General features: G+C 35.1%; 1 protein-coding gene across 3 annotated transcripts in view; it reads left to right on the forward strand.

Moving 5' to 3' along the window:
• Nucleotides 1-12,120, forward strand: part of ADAMTSL1 (ADAMTS like 1) — a 489,535-nt gene that overhangs the window by 78,432 nt on the left and 398,983 nt on the right. The window lies entirely within an intron of this gene.

Here is a 12,120-nt window from a genome sequence, read left to right on the forward strand (position 1 = left end):
CGGTGGCTGGGTGGAGTCACTGAAGCAGTAGGCATGAGTTTAAATGGACTTGAGAGGATGGTAGAGGACAGGAAGGCCTGGAGGAATATCGTCCATGGGGTCGCGATGGGTCAGACACGACTTCGCAACTAACAACAACAAATATAAATTACAAAAAAAAAAAAAAAAAAGAATAAAAAAGAGTGTAGAAAAAGAACAATATAGGAATAAAAATAGCAAAGAAGTAATTTTTCCCTTTGTCAGAACAAGTATAAACAAGGTTAACAATTTGTCTCTTAAAATACAATAAACCATTTGTTCATCCCATATCTCTTTTCTATAAACAAATCCTTAAAACTTGTCCTGGTCAGAAAAAGTCCATTAAGGATTACCAGAAATAAAAACATCCACTTTAACATTGATCAAATAAACCAAATTTATATTCCTTCCCTTTAGTTTTAACAATCTTGGACTTTAATCTCTTTGAATAATGTCATAAAACTTGATTTCTTTTCCTTTTCCTTTCTCCCTTCTCATCAAGACAGAAATTTTATTTTAGTGATTGTGAGTGTGCAGCTTACACATAATGTAGCAAAAAAATGCCTGCCACTTCCACAGCCAGGTTCTAAAATGCTCAAGGCCCAGTAGTGGGCCATAGCCTGAGGGTTGGGGACCCCTGGCTTAAGCTGTTCAATAGACTGCCCACCTAATTTCCAGTTTTTCTGTTTGGGCATTTAGATTAAAAAAATCTTAGTCTTGATATAATCTATTATTAATTCTTCCTTAGTGCAACAATGTATGATTGATTTCAAATCTATTTTAAGGTCAGTGGAAATTAATGACAGAATTATTACCTCAGTGGCATATAATAATAAATTGATATGTCTTTCAGATAATTTAGGGGGATGAAAAGTAAAATACTTAAGTGAAGAATTAAAGAGTTTATGTAGTAATTAAAAAATTTTTAACCAATGCACATCCTTCTCTAACTCGCCTTTTTATGGATATTTCCTTTGTGACATGTGAGTGTAACATCAAGGATGTCTAACTCACCATGTTCTCACCAGAAGTCTTGGGGCTAGGATCAGAAACTGCTTACATATTGTAGCCAATAAAGGAACATGGATGTGTTTATTTAGTCATTAGGAGTCAAGTTTAACTACAGAAAGAGTTTACCGGTACTTATTTTTTCTATAATTAAAATCAAATGTAATTAAACATCTGCACTCAAACAAGCCCAGAAAGCATCATTAAGGCTCACTATAATGAATTATATTTGATGATTTAATGCCCTGAGTTGAAGCAATCCTTTAAAATGTCTTCAATGTGTCTGGTGTCTCCATAAACAAAGCTTTAAAAACAGGATTGAAAAACTTTTGTTTCACCTAAAGTAATTTCTGAGATTCCCCCCCCCCTTTTTTTAATATATTAAAATTACTTTTTTAAATGAATACAAACACATTTAAAATTTAGATTAAATTATATTGATGATGATAATGCACTGTTACCTAATTGTATAATTAAACATCTGCAGGCAAACAATCAAGCTCAGAGAGCAACGAGATCTCCACGTTTTAGCTTTCAAATTCTCTCTCTCTCTCTCTCTCTCCCTCCTATTTTTAAGTTATATTGCCAGATTAATTCTTGTTTGCATAAATATCTTTCACCATGTTCTTTCTATTATTAGAATTAGAATAGAATAGAGCTAGAAGGGATCTTGGAGATCTTCTAGCCCAACCTACTGCTCAAGCAGGAGACCCTACACCAGTGATTGCTAACCTTTTTGCCATCGTGTGCCAAAAGTGGGGGGAGCATGGGGGGGTCGTGTGCATGCGTGCCCACACCCATAATTCTATGTGTCCTGTCCCTTGTGCATGCGCGTGTGACCCCCCTGCGCTCCGCCCGCCTTTGGCACACGATAGCACGGTGGGCCTGGTAGGCCCGTTTTTTGCTCTCCCCAGGCTCCAGAGCCTCTCTAGGAGCCTGGGGAGGGTGAAAACGGCCTTCCCCACCCCCCCGGAGGCCCTCCGGAGGCTGGAAACAGCCTGTTTGGAGCTTGGGGAGAGCAAAAAATGGCCCCACCAGAAGTTGGCAAGCGGGCAGTTTCCAGCCTCCGGAGGGCCTCAGGGGAGGAGGCCGTTTTCACCCTCCCCGGGCCCCTAAAGAGGCTCTGGAGCCTGGGGAGAGTGAAAAACAGGCCTTCCCCCCCCAGGCCCTCCGGAGGCAGGAAACAATCTGTTTCCCTACTTCCAGTGGGCCCAGAAGGCCCAAAAATCAGTATGCGCATGCTGGAGCTCAGCTCGCGTGCCCACTGATATGGCTCCACGTGACACCTGTGGCACACGTGCCATAGGTTAGCCATCACGGCCCTATACTATTTCATTAGTCATTAATCTTATTATTTTTTATTTTATTTTATTTTTAGTCATTAGATGAAATGTTATTACATTAGTCAAAATGATTCTTTTGGTTTTTCTTGGATGACACCAAATACGGGTGATATTTTTTTGCTCACAAAGTTAAAATAAATGTATATTCTCACTTATTTTGAACATGAAAGAGAGTCAGTTACTACTAGTTTGAAGGCAAGATGGTAGTACTTGTCACTTTTCTGGTTTCTTATATGTCTTGTTTTGTTCTGCTCTGTGTAACTGGAACAGTTTATTTGGTGGAAAAGTGTGAAAGTATTCTTCAGTTGTGATATTCTTTTGGTTCTCATTAAATAGAGGTCACATGTGTCTGTTTATCATCCTTGTTTCACATTTCACTACTTTCAAGAATAATATTCAATGTGGTGAACAAATGCTTCCATTTCTTGTCTTTTGTCTTACTTGGGCCTCGCCTGACTATTCTCACTTTTGACATGGATTGCCTTTCAGATTAGAAAATTTTATAAAGATCAATACAGATTTTAAATCATAGCTTTATGAATGGAATTATAGAAATAGAAATAAAGAGAGATCATTATATATAAAATAAAACTGAACACTGCTAATTTTTACCTTACAGTATTGAAATGTTCGATGGTTGCTTAACTTCTACTGAAAATATTGAGTGAGATCAGTTAGAATGTATAATGACTTTGTAGTATCATAATCAAATATGTTTGTGGTAGATAATATTTCCAATAAATTTGTTAACTTATGAACATAAAGTACTGTAGTCCTCAACTTACAATCATTCATTTAGCAACTGATTGAAGTTATAACAGCACTGAAAAAAGTGTCTTACAACTGGTACTCACACTTATGATTGTTGTAGCATCCCTACGGTCATGTGATGAAAATTTGGTCACTTGGCAACAGGCATGTATTTACAACAATTGCAGCATCTTGGAGTCATGTGATTGTCATTTGTGACCTTCCCAACTGACTTCCAATATGCAAAGTCAACAGGGGAAGCTGGATATATTTAACAATTGCTCAATTCACTTTCTGGCAGTAATTTGCTTAACAACCATGACCAAAAAGGTCATAATTGGGCACAACTCACTTCATCACTTTGTTTAGCAATGGAAATTCTGGCCCCAATTGTGGTTGTAAATCGAGGACTACCAATAGACACTTAAAACAATCTGTTAATGTGAAGGCAAAATTCTCTAACTTCTTTTATGCAGATGAAGAATCTATCTTTTGTTAAATATCTATTGCTACCTCTTTTCAATTGTATCTCTTCTTTCTTCTCTACCTCCTTCTCAAAAATTTGAGATTACGTTGTAGTTCTAAGGAAGATCATTGGAGATCCATTGAACAGGATCCCTCTTTGTATTTTTTTCTCTGTGTACTCTTTGATAGAACCTATACTATATCATAATGCAATTCCCATTGAAGTATTTTAAAAGCCAGAGAAACATTGCTTCCATCTTTCCCAAACATTTCATTATGCCAAGTGATTTTTTAAAATCCATATTTATAAAATGCCAAATACTATACTTTAGAACAAGGGTCCCGACACCCAGACTATGACCCAGTGCCGGGCTGCAGCCTGTTCGGAACCCGGCTACAGAAATGGTGGGCGAATATGGCATACACACGCGTGTACACAAAGCTGCATTTGTGAAAGTGGTGCACACACATGTGAGAAACCATCCCTCTTCTCCCACCTCTGCCACTTCTGCCAGTCCGCTGAGCTGAAAGGTTGGGGACTGCTGCTTTAGCACCTTAGCTCATATAGCAGCGGTGGGTTCTACTTACCTTTACTACCGGTTTGCAACTGCATCGCGCATGAGCAGATCGCTTCTCATGACGTCAGGATCAGTGGGTGGAGCCTCCCGCCGGTTTTACTACCAGTTCTATAGTACCGGTCCAAACCAGGGGCAACCCACCATTGTTATATGGACCATGTTTTTAGGACTAGGTTGTCCCAAGTTCATGTCTCACAAGCTCTACTTTATCCAGAGAATTTCACCAGCTAACTCCTGCATCCGGTCTCCAATCTCTGCCCTAAATGCTGTTCCATTTTGGCAGAATGTGTAGCTCACTATGGCGCTCACTGAAAGTTTCACTTCCTGCTATTTTTTCAGGACCTTCAAACTCAGTAAAGGGAATTTCTATGAGTGGTTCTATGCGTGGTGATTGAATGATCAGTGTATATTTTTGTAATGGAATTTTGTCACTTTTGTAGCTGTTAAAATACTAAATATAAATTCAGGTTTTCATTTCATTCAGGGTTTAGAGAAGTTAGCAAATTATTCTATCAAAGGACACCTAGTGGCATCATGATAAATCAATGTTTCTTTTTTAAAAAATTGTAATGAAATGTCTACATGCCTATTATCTTCTCTGAATAAATGCAGTCGTCATTCAGGATATATTGGATGAATGTTCAGTCTTGTTTTATTCAGGCTGTGGTTGTTGTTGCCTAAAATTAAATCCCCAGCTTCTATATAATTCTATGTAATTCTGAGAGTTAAATCCAATGAAGATGCTTGTTCTCCAGAAAGCTGCCACCAAAGCATACTTATCTAGAGTCAGTACTATTGAATACAGGCCTGGAATTGTATTGTTAGTGTAACTGCAAGATAATTAACATAGTTTTTATTTAGATGGTAAAAATTCTTGGATCAACTTCATAGGGGAAGCTATATTTGCAAATAAAAAATCCCAGCTGAAAAAACAGAATGTCACCCTGCACATTTACTCATTCAAAACATTTTCTCTTCCTTGTTGCTTTTTACTAATTGAGAACACTCATATCTAAATGATTGGTCTAATTAATATAAATGCTGTTTATGATGTATTATCCAAAGACAGTTCTTTTGTACTTACCTGTTAACACTTTTAAAACTTAACTTTTCTGAAGTAGAAAAACAAATACTAATTGTGATTTGTTCAAGTTATGTGCATCTCAGGATAAACAATTGTTTATGATGTTGATAATATATCCTACAATCAAACCTGTCAAACTATTCAGTTGTTAGATAAGATATATTTATTAGAATGCACACCATTAGGTTTATTCATGTGGCAGCTTTTAGTCGATATTGGATTTTGAAGGGGAAAAAAAAGTGTAGAGAGCTGGGTTTTGTTAATTTTTGGGTGAAAATCACCAGGAAGTCCCAGTTAGAATGTGAGGTCATAAAAAGAATTCCTGGAAGGCAAAAATGACAAACTATTTCTGTAATACTGCCAAGAAAGCTAATGAGGAGTCACACTCAGTTCAAGAGGACCCAAACTTTATAAAGCTGTTAGAGGATATCTGCCTTTATAGCATTTCTGTTACTAGCATAAGAAGATACGGTACTAGCTTTATTATACAAAGCTGTCAATCTGAATATGTATGTGTTTGGTCTATTACCACATATTTGACCTTCCCAGACAGCTTCTGATAAGTAAGGTCAATGGGGAAAGCCAGGTTTGCTTAATAACTATGTGCTTCACTTAATGATTTGCTTAATGACCATAGGGGGAAAAGGTTGTTAAATTAGGACTGACTTACTTAAAGTGTTTTGCTCATAATATAAACTTAATTCCTTAATTCATGGTAGAGTCAGGGCAACTGGATGGAACGGAGTGATTACTGACCGGATGCCCTTCCTAACGCCACACGGAGTTCACAGCAGATATTTTTTCTTTGCATCCTAGGAGAGAAACATCTGTTGCTACTTTAGGATTGAACTCTCAACTTTCCAAGTGGGAGACACGCATCTTCATCACTAGGCCACTCAGTGTAGTGTAGTATAGTGTAGTGTAGTGTAGTGTAGTGTAGTTTAGTGTAATTATTTTTAAAATATTTCACATATTAGAAAAGTAATATATTTTACGTCAAAGAGCGGAGGTTGGCATATCTGAATATTAATTCCACTGAGTACATTGGAAAACGCCATTATTGAGACCAAGCTGGCAATTCATATTTTTTAAAAAAATTTCAAAAAGAAATGTTGAAATATACAAGAAATATGGAACAGAATTCCCGTATCCTACATTCACAAATAAATGCCTCCTGCTTTTAAGTGCTGTTAGATACATTCCATATCTAAAAACTCACTTCAACAACATTTAGTGAACTCCTTAAACAATGTTGGCTATCATTGTTTCTATGCTGTAGAGTAGTAAAGTGGAAGAAACTTTCAGGCACATGCTGTGGTCATATCCACTGGAAATTCTTTACTGTATGATTATCATGGTAAACCAGGTCCTTGAAAGAAGTTTCAAGATTAATGACATTAATGTTGTTAGTATATTGTATCCCCCAATTCTGAATAATTTAATTTTTGAAGAAATTTGGTCTACTGAATTTGAACTGTTGTGAAAAGATGGTCATGCATTTCTGGATCGTTGCTTATGTACTAATTCCTAAAAATTGGCTTAATGAAATTTGTCAGTTTAGCCTTTGAGTTAGTTACGTGTTGAAGAGGAAGGAAAATCAGACAATATAATTCCACAGGCTTAGGTTCAAATTATTATTTAACAATTGAAATATAACAATTTGTATTAACATAAAATTAAGTGCCTGAAGCTATGCATTGGTAGTATAATATTTAATACTTAGTCATTATAAAAATATATTATAAAACTAGTACAAGGTTTTCAAGAAAGTGATTTAGAATTACATAGCCCATAACAATAAATTATAACAATGTTACATAATTATAGGTATGAAAATATTAGAACAATTTAATGTACAGAAACTATAGAAAAATATTATGGAAGCAATTCAGTTATTTATTTATTTATTTATTTATTTATTTATTTATTTATTATTCAAACTTCTATATAACCATATAATTCCATTGGAATAATTAGGATGTAAAATTATTATTTCAGTGCATTACCTTATACGTCTGTTGCAGGAAAAAAAAACCTAGTTTTGAACTTTAAAAAACCGCTAAAGGTATTCCACAGTATTTTAACAATATAGCTTTAATATTTGATGTTAACACTAGATGAATATTTGTTTCCTACCTTGCTTGCTAAAATACAAGATCCTCTCCACAGTTTTTTTAAATATGTAAACTGTCTGTCTGTATTGCACACAAACTCTACATAAGGATCTCATAAGGAATTTCAATAGCAAGACTGTGATTTAACTTTCTAAATTAATTACACATATGCCAATGATTATAGCCCAGCAAAATTGGAGAGATAAAAAGGAAAACTTCCAACATTACTAAAAAAAAAACCCCACCCCCCTATGCACATACTACATAAAATTTTGAATAAAGATGCAACAGTTATTAAAACCAGTTTTACCATTGGCAGGAAACATTACAAATCTCATCCTTTCAAATAAATCTTTGGAGGAAAAAAAAAAAGAAACATAAAATCAAGCATGGGAAAAAGCCCCACAAAATAGGTATCAAGATTTTTCTCACACAAATATAGATTTAATTATTTTTTTAATTATCCATATTTCTTTTTAATATGGAACTAGGAGGGAAGTGCCAATTATGGATATAATTACTGGTGGTTCTATACATTCATTTAAGATCTTATAAAAAATTTATTGTGTTTTAGGGTATAATTGCCACTCCTCAAACAAATAAGGTACTACAATTATTCAAAGCTTATTACAGTGTAATAAAGATTTCCTAAATAGATAATCAAAAGTCCACTGAAATTACCCAAACCATTAAAATACATTTTAAAACTATAATAGCACTGTGAGTCAGTAGGAACCATTTTTTAAAGTAGAGAGAAACTTCAGCTAATACAGAATGCAGCAGCATGATTTTTTCATTACTAATGGGTGACAGTCACTTTAAGAAAATTACATTAGTATGCTGGATGTGCATTGGCTACCTATTTGTTTCTGAGTCCATTGACCCACATTCAGGCTGTCTTCTGAACTGCCTGCTCCAAGTAGAATCTGCCCATCCTGTGCAATCCAATATGAACGGATATTCTGCACTTTGGCTCCTCAAGAAGAGAGGATGGGAGTGAGGAAGGAGACATTTTCTGCAATTTTCCTGGTCTTGTGGAATATCTTGCTTTCTGGGAAAACAAAGGCCATACAGTCTGATTGCGCCTTTGAAAGTTAATGTTCATGGTGTCTTTTTCATAATTAATGACATCATTTTAACTTATTTGAAAATTTATTTGTTTATTTTATTATTTCTCCTAGAATTGCAAAAACACTTTGACCTCTTGGTTGATTCAGCTGTGACAGGTGTTTTTAAATACATTGTCAGCCCTCTGTAGTGTGCAAAGCCCGCTCCCATTCTTAAGAGATAGCTCTACTGAGTAAGCTATAACTTGCATGAATATAGTACTGATTGACTGTTGCTGGAGAAACAAAAATCAGCTCTGAGAAATTTATACCATGAGATAAATAGCTTCGCCTTAAGTATCTTTGATTGGCATGTAGGCATTTATTGCTGGATAAAATTTTGCCAAACGTTTAAATGGGTTATAGTGGTCAGTTATTGCACACAATAACAGCCGTGTAAAAACAGTCACATAAATGAGAAGAAAATGGAATAGACAGCAAAAGTAAGGGTTTCTTCTGTCCAGTCATGTCTGACTCTAGGGGCTGGTGCTCACCTCCGTTTCTTAGCCAAGGGAGTCAGTGTTATCCGAAAACATTTTTGACGTCATGTGGCCAGGATGACTATATGCCAATGTACACAGAATGCTCTTACTTTCCCACCGAAGTGGTACCTATTTATCTACTCGTATTTGCATGCTTTTGAACTGCTAGGTGGGCAGGAGCTGAGGCAAGTAACGCGAGCTCACCGCATTGTGCGTGGCGCTTAGGTCTCAAACCTGGACTGTCATGCCCAGCATCTTTAACTGCTGAGCCATTGCGTCCCCTTATAGAAACATTTTATTAATTCAAATGAAAAAAAGGCTTTCTAATTTATACTGCCTTCATAAAGCAAATTAAAATTAATAGGTTTAATAACAGATAATGAAAAATGAAACTGTGCAAATTGTGCAATGTTTTTTGTTATTGAAAATTTTCTATCTTTCTGAAAAATTATGATAATTCACAAAGTTTGCCTCAGGTGGTTTCCAAATCGGGATTCAGTTTTGCTTTCACGTGAAATCTGATGCCGTATTGTTGAATGTTGAAATAGGTAGATATTTAGGAACATAGTTTGCACAAGCTTACAAAGAATCTTCTTCCATTTCTTGTCTTTGTTGGCCATCAGTGAGACACAATCAATAGTGTTTTAAAACAGATATAAAGCTCTGATTTATTTGCTCCTATATGAGTTAATCTTGCGTTCCCACAGTCTGCTGCCCGTATATTTTTCAGCCAAGGTTGCTTGGCAGCAGAAACACATTGTTTTGTACTTTCTGCTTTTTTCCTCCTCTTTTTCTGCCACTCCATTTGCTTGGACCATATTGGCTTTCTCTGTTGTTAGAACACTGTAGGTCAAGTGTAGGCGTGTGCATGCTTTACAAATAACATCCCCATCATTGCTAATGTCTGCCTCAGTTGTTAAGCTTCTGGTGTCTTTGTATGAAGGGGCATTTCATGTTGTAATTCTTGAGCGCAAATCACTTTATGTCACTTGCTTTCCTTGAGCAAAGAGAGGCTGAAATGAAGCTTAAATAATTTATTTCAATGAATACATCAGCCAGACTTATCTATTGTGGCTGTTTAAGGACTGGACGTAATTAGCACAAAGCACCATTTCCCTCACAGGTCACAGAAAAGGAATCAGGCTCCTGCTCTAAAGGGGAGTTGTGAATTCAGTTTTAGAAGAAAGAAAGGTTGGTAGGGGCAAGAAAGACTAAACATATTTCAAGGGCATCTAAAAATGTCTGGTGAGAACTTTTTAGTAGAATAAAGCATTGCTTTTTGTAATGTAATGTTTGGATTAGAAATCTATGGGGCTTGTGTTAACAGAGCCTTCAAACTGCCTGGTATTAAAATTCCCTTAAAAAAAAAAAAAGTCCAGAGCACATGCTGGAAAAATCTTTGTGTATTGGGACAAGCGGAACAAGAAACTTTGACAGTCAGACCACCGCCAACTGAATGTAGTAATTCTAAGTGTCAAGCTGTTGTCTAACATCTCTTTAGCTAACATAATAGACATTCTGAAAAACCAAGGAGCAAAAGAAACATGATAAATGTGTTATATCACTTAATTTATATTATTTCCTGTATTACTGTGCTTAAGACCTATTTTTCCATGATACAAGGGGTTGCCATGATGAGATATCATAAAGCCTCTTGACATGCTGTTAATTTTAGTTTTATATTACATATGATTGTATTATATGCTGTTCATCTGGATTTCAATCATTGATAATTGGAGTTGCAAACTAGACTAAACCTGTGATCCTCTGACTTTTTCTCTGGAAGTAAATACTACACAGTGGGATGTATTTCTGAATAAACTCCAATGAGATTAGTGTGCAAATTATCACATTCACTCTATTTGAAAATATTTTATTTGAAAATAGAAGTATTTGGAATAATAATATATAATGGCTATAGAACTCAGGTCTTTTTTAACCTAAAGTATACCTTTCTAACTGCAAACACACGAAATTAATTCAATTAATTATATTTAATAAATATATGGGGGAAAGCACATTAATTTTCATGGAGATGAAAACTAATTTGACATTACTCATTAGACAGGAAATTATCAACATTGCAACATAAGACTTAAAATATGTCTCCCTTGTCTATTATTTGCAGCAGCTTTTTAATCATTGCCGTTCTTCTTGGCCAAAATATTTTGTCAAGATTTTTTCAGATAATCCAAGATTATCAAAAAGAGAAAATGTACCACCCTGGTATTGTTTGCCTTGAGAACATAAGACCTTTTCTGAATCAGTCATTTTGTTCTCATGATGGCGATCCAGATTTCTAATCACACATAAATGCAGAAACACACACTCAGTCATGTTTCCCAGCAACTGGTATTGAAAAGCCTAATATTGGACAAAATATATAACCATAAAGAAGCTTTCATACTTAACCCTCATTAACTTCTATGATACTTGGATTATCATTTTCTGCTGATAACAAATTCAAATTATGAAGAAATATCTCCCTATAACATCATTGGATGAGTCGAGAAATTGGTCAGTTAACATTGAGTTAACATTCAGTTAACATGAGAAAATAACCTCATTTATTTTGTTTACAAATATACATATTTTATCCACTTGCGTTACATTCTTGGTCATTGTTTTAAGCTAAAAAAAAATTACAGCTATTACAACATTTTCTCCACATTTTTGCCCACTTTATAATTTTTTAAGAAATATACATATTATTCTAAGGATAAATAAATAAATAAATTGTCAAGGATGAAATACAACTTAAAATATTTCTGCTATTCATTTAGTTGCTGTTTAACCAGTTATTATATTTTGTTCTTTAACAAGTTCTTTAACCAGATTATTTGTATCTTTGACTTGTCAAGTTTATTCAAGAAACCTTTTGTTGAAAGCAAAGAAGAAGCCCAAAATTAACATTCAAGTTTAACAAGACAAGACTATTACCTATGCTGCTGCATCTTAAGCAAGATTTGCCTTTCTTTATGCTGAACAAGCAGTTTTTCAATTAATTAGTTTGAACGTCTTTGAATACCTTGTCACAAATAATGCTGTGTTAGCTATATTCAAATGCACGATTGATGTTGGCCTTCTACTTTCACTTTTTTAAGCCATGAGAAAGATGCTGCGTTAAGATAACTGGAGGCATTCTCACTAGTGATATTGTTTCTCTCATTTT

Source organism: Pantherophis guttatus, chromosome 2 (assembly GCF_059756535.1).
Source record: "Pantherophis guttatus breed Tessera chromosome 2, ASM5975653v1, whole genome shotgun sequence".
In the NCBI taxonomy this organism is placed as follows: Eukaryota; Metazoa; Chordata; class Lepidosauria; order Squamata; family Colubridae; genus Pantherophis; species Pantherophis guttatus.